Raw genomic sequence first — 9,091 nt, forward strand, 5'->3', positions numbered from 1 at the left:
GTCCAGAAAAAGCCTCTCTCACCTGGGACGCACGCAGCCCAGCGCCTGTTCCGCTGGTCCAGAGGGGGTGAAGATACTCAGGCTGGACAGAACCCACACCTGGATGTGCGGGGCAGAGACCAAACGAGCTCATTTCATGGGATACTGGACCGTGGCTGGGTCAAGAAGGGGTCCGGCAGCGCTGCCCGAGGCCATCCCTCCTGGCTCCTTGCTCTCTGTGCCGCTCTGATTTCCGTATCGGAAGCTGAAGTCGGTTTGGAGCTACAGAAGCACCACCCTGTGGGGTTGGTGGCCACGTTGGTGCTCCTGCAGATGCGTCCGGCAAAGGGAACCACCTTGCTGCAGTCGCAGGCCACGCAGGGGTACCGGCATGGCACGTGTGCCCACGGAGGTGGGATGCTGTGATGTGCAGCCATGGATCCCCCAGCTCCTCCCTGGGGGCAGATCCAACCCATCCCCCTTGCGCTGCCCCGCTCCTCCGATACCATTTCTCTGCCTGCACTAGCCCGGCTTTGCTAGCGGCTGCTTGTCCCCATGTCCTTGTCACCGCCAGAGAGCCCGTTCAGATCACATTTTCTTTTATTCCCTCTGACACTGGCTGTGGTCACAACAAAACTCATCTCATTAAGGAAACGCTGAGGATAGCTGGAAGGGGAAATGGATCCCCCCAGCTGGTAAGTGCCAGCTCGGGCCAGCGGCACGTGCTTGCTGTGGCCCCGAGCACTGCGGGGCTGTGATGGAGAAGGCAGCTCATGCGTCTTGGGCGTGCAACCGGGCTCCAGCAGCCTGAGCGATCGCACAGGAGCCGAAGGGTTAACCCAGGCAGCGTGCAAACCTCCTCCAAACAGCACCGATGGGAGCAGCGAGCCTCCCCGCTCTCTGAAAGCTGGCAAACAAATTAAAGCAATGTTGCAACTAATGCGTTTCTTTGCAGCAGAGAGGAGGAAAAGGCACCGCTCAAAGGCTGAGGAGACAAAGGCAGTGCAGATGGGTGCTGGGGGATCCGGCGGGCGCCACGTGCTCTGCGCTGCTTTGCTGGGAGCTAAGCTGAGATTTGCTGCTACAGCTCCATGACAGCGGTTGGAATAACCCGGGGAGGATTTATGGGAACCACATCAGGGCCAAAGGGGGAACCTGCCTCGGGGGGGGCTGCGAGTTACTCCGGTATTGCTGCTCCTCGGTGTTTGTGTCCCATTTCTCCGGGAGGATCCGTGTTGTGCAGGGAGGGAATACAGCACTCTGTGCTCCAGGCGTGTAGATCAGGGCGTCTTCTTCCCAGCAGCTGCCTGACACACAGCAGTCCAGCCTCTCCAAAAATGAGGTCCCACTTGGCTTCTTGTGCTCTTATTTGCCTTGAAGAGAAATTAAATGGAGAGATGCAAATCCCCTAAAATGATTTAATGAAGCCGGTGGCTGCGGTGGCCCCAGCGGAGCCGGGTCCAGGGCTGGGGGATGCCCAGGGGAGGAGGCTGCTTGGCACGAGTTTGGTGAATGGTGAAAGGGCTGGTGGAGTTGGGCAGCCTGGACCTGTAGCCGCTGTCGAGAGCTGCTGCTGGTCCCCAGCATGGCCTTATCGTTGTCCCCCGTTTACCGAAATAACACTCATTATGAATGGGGGGGGTTTGCTACCCTCCCCCTGGCAGCCAAGCCCGTGCAAGGAGCAGATGGAGCCCATCTTGGATGTGCAATCTCAGCAAAAGCAAAGCCAATAAGTGAGTTAATTACCAGCACGTTATGTGAGAGCTGGGGATTCCCAGGGGATCGTGGAGACGGAAGCAGGCCTTCGCTCGCCATCCGCAGCTGTGGGAGCCGCGTGTGCCGGAGGGGCCAGGGGACCTGGCTGGCCACCAAGGGAGCTGGGCTGCCCTCCCTGGGGACGGCTCGCTTGCAAAAACCCTCGGCGGACCGACGCTGAGCTCTGCAGATATTATCGAGGTCACATCCATCCCTTCCCTTGCGGTTTTCCTGGCTGCGTCTTGTGAGGCATATTCATGGGGTGGCTGCGAAGTGCCAAGCCGTGCCTGCTTCCCACGAGACAGTTGTGAAAATACCGATATACCGGAGGGCAGAGCATCTTCTGCCTTTGTCTCGCCGCTGAGCAAAACTGGGAGAGAAAAGGTAGCAGCTCCTAAACTCCCCAGTTTAAAAGTGAATTTTAACTAGGCTTGAAAGTCCGCTGGCCCCTTAGCTGGTGCCTTTGGGGCAGCTTTGCCACGTGCAATGCCTGCCTAGCGATGTGAGGGACTTGCCAGCCAAAATGCCTGCCTAGAGGCAGCGTGCTCGGCTCTGGCAGCCGGAGGATGCGGATGTACTGTTTTGCCCTCCTTGGTGCTTCTGCTCTGCTTCCCCATCAGCTGAGCTAATGAAGTTTGGACTCGTTAAATCCACAAACGGTTTCGAATTCGATTGCCCTGGGCTGGCTCGCAGTTCCCATCCCCCTGCCCCCCTCCCCTTTCGTATCTGCCTGGGAGATAAGGATGGCAGTGGCTTTAATTCCTCACTTATGCGACGACTGCCAGTTCTGCTGTCCGCTCACCCTTGATAAATATTGCACAAAGATTTGGCTGCCAACGTGCTGAAGATAAAGGTCCAGTCCCACCAGATCTCCTTCTTCTGGGCCTTTTGTCTCGTTATGCATCCAATTTGTTAAACAACCCACCTGCTGCAAGAGAGACCCTTCCCCTCTCCGCTCCTGCTTTGGGTTATTGCTAAACCTCCGAGGGAGGTCCCTCCTCCCCGTGCCCAGCCTTGGGCGGGAATTGAGGACTAAGAAAAGGCGCTGTCATTTCCAGGCCTTGAATTGGCATTGATTAGGGGATCGATAGCAGAGCCCTGCCTTGGCTCGGCGCTCTCCCAGGCCTGGCAGCTTCGTCTTCACTGGCGTCGTACGGGTGCCGAGGTGCTGCCGTGTCATCCAGAAGCCCGTCCCCAGGAGCAAAGCAGGATTTGGGGACGCTCCTCTGCAGCAAACCTACAGAAGAGAGAGCACCAGAGGCTCAGGCTGGGCTTAGCCTTGCTTAAAATCCTCTTTCCACCCCTGCAGCCAGGCTGGCTGAGCACAGTTTGGGGTGCTGGGAGATGGGTTAGTGTTTGGGAGGCATCGCCGGGAGCTGTGCTGCATCTTGCCCACCCACCGTGTCCGGGTTTGCTGGAACTGGCTCCCCCGGATCAGAAACCCTCCAGGAGCTGAAAGCTTCTACCTGACGGTCACAAATGTCTCCTGGAGAGCGCGACACCGATGAGAGCTGCTCAGCTCTGCAATGGGGAGCGATTGTGGCATGCACGGGGAGGGTGCCCGGCGCTGACGGTCTCTGCGAGCCCATGCAGACAAAAGTCCTGATGCTGCAGCAATGTGTGAGTGCTGCTCCTGACCGAGCCTCAGATTTCAGGGCTGCTGTGGGCGAGAGGACAGGCAGAGGCTATCGATTGGGGTGAGGAAGAAGAAACAGAGGAGGGAAGGTCTCAAGCAACCGTATCGCTGCATGTAGATGTGGTTGGCGGCATCTGCTAGAGCTGATACCCCTCCTTTACGTCTTCTCAGGCAGCACCCTTAGTCCCTTCTCTCTTAGGAGAAGAGTAAATTAAAAAAAAAAAGCGATGAGTGACGCTCAGATCTGGAAGTGTTTGAGCTCCAACGTGGCACGTGTGTCTGTCATTTGTGCTGTCCTGCTGGACGAGTGGCTGTCCCGGGCAGCTTCAGGTGCTGTTTAGCTCACAGGTGTCTGGATTCCCCAGTTTGGGGGTGGCTCTGACAACACGGTTTGATCACTATTGCTTCTAAATCCATAAGAAATGTCATCTAAAGCGCAACAAATAACCCTCTGATTATCTGCTGGATCCTAATGCTACTCCCTGGAGATAACAAGCTGCAAATTTCCCCCTGGGCCATACAATAATCGCCCCAATTACTCCCAAGCAGTGGTTATTAAACTCACGGCACTGCTTTCATTTAGAAAGCAAAAGTAATTAAGCAGGTGTCTATGTTCACTGTTTGGCTGGGAGTGACCGGGGTTATTTCTGCTTTGTTCGGGGAGAGAAAGTCTCGGCGGCTGTGGAAAACTTCCATGACTTTTCCACTCCGCGTGGCACAGTTCTGTCAAGAACAGGAGGGAGAAGCTGCCAGATGATCGACCAACTAAAATACAGTCGGTGTCTGTTAATGCCGGGGTTGGTATCCCAAAGGATGTAACCTCCATCCAACTATAACATCAGAGGGATTTGGGGAGATAGCGTGGTTAGCGAAGCTGAAATGTGATGGGCATACTGAATCACAGAATCGCAAGGATTGGAAGGGACCTCGGGAGATCATCTAGTCCAACCCCCCTGCTAAAGCAGGCTCTCCTAGAGCATTCTACACAGGACTTCATCCAGGCGGGCCTTGAATATCTCCAGAGAAGGAGACTCCACAACCTCCCTGGGCAGCCTGTTCCAGTGCTCCGTCACCCTTAGAGTAAAGAAGTTCTTCCTCATATTCAACTGAAACCTCTTATGTTTCAGTTTGCACCCATTGCCCCTTGTCCTGTCGCTGGACACCACTGCAAACAGACTGCTTCCATCCTCGTGACTTCCGCCCTTCAGATATTTGTATGTGTTGATAAGGTCCCCTCTCAGTCTTCTCTTCTTCAGGCTGAACAAGCCCAACTCTCTCAGCCTTTCCTCGTAGGGGAGGTGCTCCAGACCCTTTATCATCCTAGTTGCCCTCCTCTGGACTCTTTCTAGGAGTTCCTCATCTTTCTTGAACTGGGGAGCCCAGAACTGGACCCAGTACTCCAGGTGGGGTCTCACCAGGGCAGAGTAGAATCACACCCTAGGCCCTTGCAGAAGTTGATGTGCTGGTTTGGTTTAGCTGGACTGGTGTTGGGTATTGCTGGGCTGCGTGCAGGATGCCGCTGGCATGTCCCAGCCCAGGCTGCGGCAGCGTTGTACCCCGGCTCCGTCAGCCCCTGGGCAGAGGGGATAACGTCCCCTTACCTCGTCCCAGGGCAACCCTGCAGAGAGCTACGCTGCAGCTGAGATTTGCACGTTGCTGCTGTGTCTCTGGACACACGCGTGTGCTCGCTCCCCGTGCATGAGTGCGCTTCTGCACCCGCACATCCAGCCAACACAGACGGGCTCGCTTGGATGGGAGGCTTCCAGTTTCTGGAAGAGAAGAGCAGTGGGAGCAGAGGGAGGGGTGACCTGGACGGAGGGAGGCAGCGCTGGTGAATTATGCATGACACATGCACGGACAAAGGCCTGTGCCAGGCAGCCCAGCTCTCTGCTGTACCTGTACCTTCCTTTTGCCCGTGCTTTATCTCCGCTCCCAGCTTGTAATTCAGCCCAAATATCAGAAGAAGCTGGAAGATTAATTTTCTCTGTTTGCATGGCAAAGGAGAGGGGACGCGCTCTCACTCCAGACACCCAGCTGCTTAATCCGCCGCCGAGGCCTGCCGAAGGAAAAGGCAAAAAATTTATCAGCGTTGGCAAGTTGCTCGCGTGGGGAAGGGTGTTCGGAGCCGGCGGCTGCGCTGAGCCCGCGGCTGCACGCTGGCCCCCCGCAAGCGGGCTCTCGCAGCAGGGCTCGGCGTGCTTGATGTGTGTGTGCAATTTGGGGGGAGGGGGGGCACTAGGAAAATGCCAAACCTGCCCTCCACCTCTCTGTTAGGGCCCAGAGGAATGTGTGGGGCTGGGGAGCAGGGGAGTCGTTCCCTGCCCTGCCTCCAAGCGTGACCTGCGCGTCCTTCCAGCGTGGGAGCGCTCGGTGCTGCGAGTTGCTCAAATATTTAAGAGATGACAACTGTATTAATACAAAAACTAGATAAAGATCCCTTGAGTGTAGAGCAGGAAACATCAGCTCAGCTCTTATTTTCCAGCCCTCTCCCTTAGCTTACTCCCTGGCTTAAATGAAATCATAAATATCAGCCCACAAAGGTCCTTTGTCACCGCACGCAGCTCCCGGCGACAAGGGGTCATTCATTAAAAGCCAGATGAAGGCAATAGAGGCTCCCATTGTTTTTTAACGAGTTCAGGATAAGGCCATGGCTTCTCCGCTGACATTAATGCCCCGTCTCGCTACGAGGAGCAGCGAGGACGGACCGCGTGTTGCCACAGACAGGTTTGGCTGATCCCATCCAAGTGCTCTTTACCCCGATGCCAGTCACCGCTGGAGGAATTATCCCGGGTTGACGCAGGCAGGAGATCACAGATGAACCTGCTTCGTTGCTCAGCCCAACGGCACAACCACAGCTCCCTTGGTACCGTCCTCGCAGACCGCCCGGGTCATGCGCCCAGCGATATTTTGCACGGACGAGGAATGTTTGAGGCCTTGCAGCTCCCGCTCCCACCCAACGGCATGAGTGTGATGCCATCTGCCGGCCTGCGGCTCGGGCCAGGCGTGAGAAATTAGAAATTAATTCCCCAAAATATCCAGCTTCCTCCGGCTAAACCCACGCTGCCGTCCCGGCTCAGCCTGAAGGATATTCCTCACACGACTGAATCATTCCTTTTTGAAACCAGTGCTGTGCTAACACATCAAGAGAAATGCACTTAAGAGAATTCTTTCTGTTTTTCTTTCCCTCGGAGAAAGGTCGCTGTCTTGAAGTTTCTAGTTCTGCTTTCTTTTCCCTCCCCTTTTTTTTTTTTGAATGGCTGTTCACGAAGACCATCATGCTCTAACTGGCTTTGGATTAAAAGGAACTTAATAAAGGTTTCCCCTGAGCACAAAGCTGCACAAATGGGTTTGCAATTCTGGAGTTAATTAGGCAGGAGCCGGGCAGGGAGATTTGTGTTAGTGCAGCTCCACCAGAGGATGAGGCTGGGAGGGAAAGGTTTGTTATTGCAGGGCTGCTTGCGAGCAGAGCGAGGCACGGGGCCAGATTTCTTTGTATCCTGCCCCAAAAGATGAGGGTATGGGGTCAGCAGTGAGCCCAGCAGCATCGTCAGAAGCAAAAATCCTGGTCCCATCGTGGGGTCCGCAAGCGCTGCCCAGAGTCCCTGGCAGCTGGAGGAGGCGAACGGGCTAAAGACCAAACGGAGCGAGACTGCAGGAGGAACTGGAGGAGAATTTCTGCTGCCTGAAAATGTGAAGTGCTTCCGCCAGTAATCGCCGGAATCATCAAATTAGCATAAATTCTATTAACGGTTTCCCAGATGAGACATTTCAAGGCTTCTCCCTCCCCTCCCCGACACAAACAAAAGAGAATATAATTACTTTGCAATAAAGCAGCTCCTGAAAAGGCCCTCAATCCTTTTGCCTTTTCTTCTCCCTTGAAATAAAGCTCTACAGGAAAGGTGCTTCTGACCCCTCCGTTCTCATCATGCATCAGTCAGGAAGGAAAAAATCTACCGAGTTTTTAGGGACGGGGGCTGGGACTGAGCAAGCGGCGTGTGCTGGGGGACAGGGCCCATTTGCCACGTCCACATCACATCAGCGGGCAAGGGGGGGGGTCTGAGAAGCATTGTTGGGGTACTCAGTCCCTGATGCCCTTGGAGCTCCCACCCATCACATTTCAGAGGGTTTGGAAGTACGACGTCTGAACGCATATGGAAGAAATCTAATTTGCGTAACGCTGAAACCCAGTACCTAACGCAGTAACTCTCTACAAGCACCATGGGGGCAATAATCTAAAATAATGTGCCTTTTTATTGGCACAAGATTGCAGATGACAATTTAAAAGAGAAGAGAATTTGCTTATGAGCAAAAGCCTCCTTAACTCCTAAGAATGACACTAAAACAACTCGCCTGCCTATAAATATGATCTGCCAATAGAGACATCTTAGCTGCGAAGATTTAATTACAGGCAGGAGCTGCAGGAGGCCCCGGGGCTGACACCGAAGCAGCTGAACGTCCTCGGAAATGGGTGTGCAAGAAGTGCGGGGATGGGATGTGCGTGCACAAGAGGCTCCCAGCAGAGCAAGGTGGAACTATCAGCCTTCAGCTTGTGTTCCAGACTGGGGCAAATTGGGCTCGTGGAGGATATGCCATGCCACGAAGTCAAATCTCAAGGTCAGTGCCTTTCTTCTGCTTCGCCATTGAGTCGGAGGATGAGTCACGTCTCTTCTGGGCCTCAGTTCCCCTATAAAATGCAGATAATTTTGACTGTCTTCCTCAAGGAAGCCTCATTAATGTTTACTTTTCAGAGGACCTTGAGGCTCTTTACAATCTATTATGAATTAATTATTAATAATTAAGTTAAAGCAGACTATATAACCTAAATAAAGCAGTTCTGACAAAGCAGCTGGATGTTAGAGAGCAATCTGCTTTACGAACTCTCTTTTCCACTTAGCAATTTTAAGCATTTAGTTCCGCTTTCTAATTGCTAATATCCATTCTTCAATTACCCGCTGTTTTGTTTCAGATTTAAAAGATTAAAGCACATTGTTATTTTATGATTATGTGATTTTGCTTCTTGTAATTGTTGGCTTTTGGTTTGTGTTTTATCGGTTTGCATATTAAACGTCTGGGAGCGGAAGGCTTGTCCATGGCTTGAAATGAGGTTTTTGCCTTTCGGCACGTGGGACCGCTTGCCGGCTGGTACTCAGATCAACGTTTCAAAGGCAAAAAGCAGCCGAGGCATCATTTCTACGGCGAGAACGCTTAATAAACGGCCTCCCCGTGAAGCATCCATGCTCTCAACCAGCTATGGGTTGCATCCCGCACCGTGCGCAGGCCTTGTGGCGCCCCGCAGAACCAGTGCGTGGGGGAGCTTAGGCCCACCCGTGTGCCGATGGCGTTGCTTAAAATCTCAATCGGGACTCGGCCTGAGAACAGTTTTTTTCTCCCCAAAACAGCCCCTCTGGAGCCAACGACTGCGCTTGGGTCCTCGGAGAAGCAGGAGCCCTCGGTTTCGGGGGGGGCCTAGGCCCTGCTGGCGTCCCCGGCCTGCTCTGTTGCTAAGCAACACGGGCTGGAGCCGGCAACCAACAGTAAAGATGGCGCCTGGCCGGCTTCGGCAAGGCGGCCATTCGGGTCCTCGTCCGCCCTCGCGCCGGGGAGTGGAGTAGAGAGGCCACGCCCTCAGCAGACATGGCGCCGGCTTGGCTTCAGACGCGCAGTGAGCAGAGCCAATGAGAGGCCGGGAGGGTGGGGGAGCAGGCTGGGGTTTGCTGGCAG

Source organism: Egretta garzetta, unplaced genomic scaffold (genome assembly GCF_000687185.1).
Source record: "Egretta garzetta isolate BGI_Z169 unplaced genomic scaffold, ASM68718v1 scaffold309, whole genome shotgun sequence".
Lineage (NCBI taxonomy): Eukaryota > Metazoa > Chordata > Aves > Pelecaniformes > Ardeidae > Egretta > Egretta garzetta.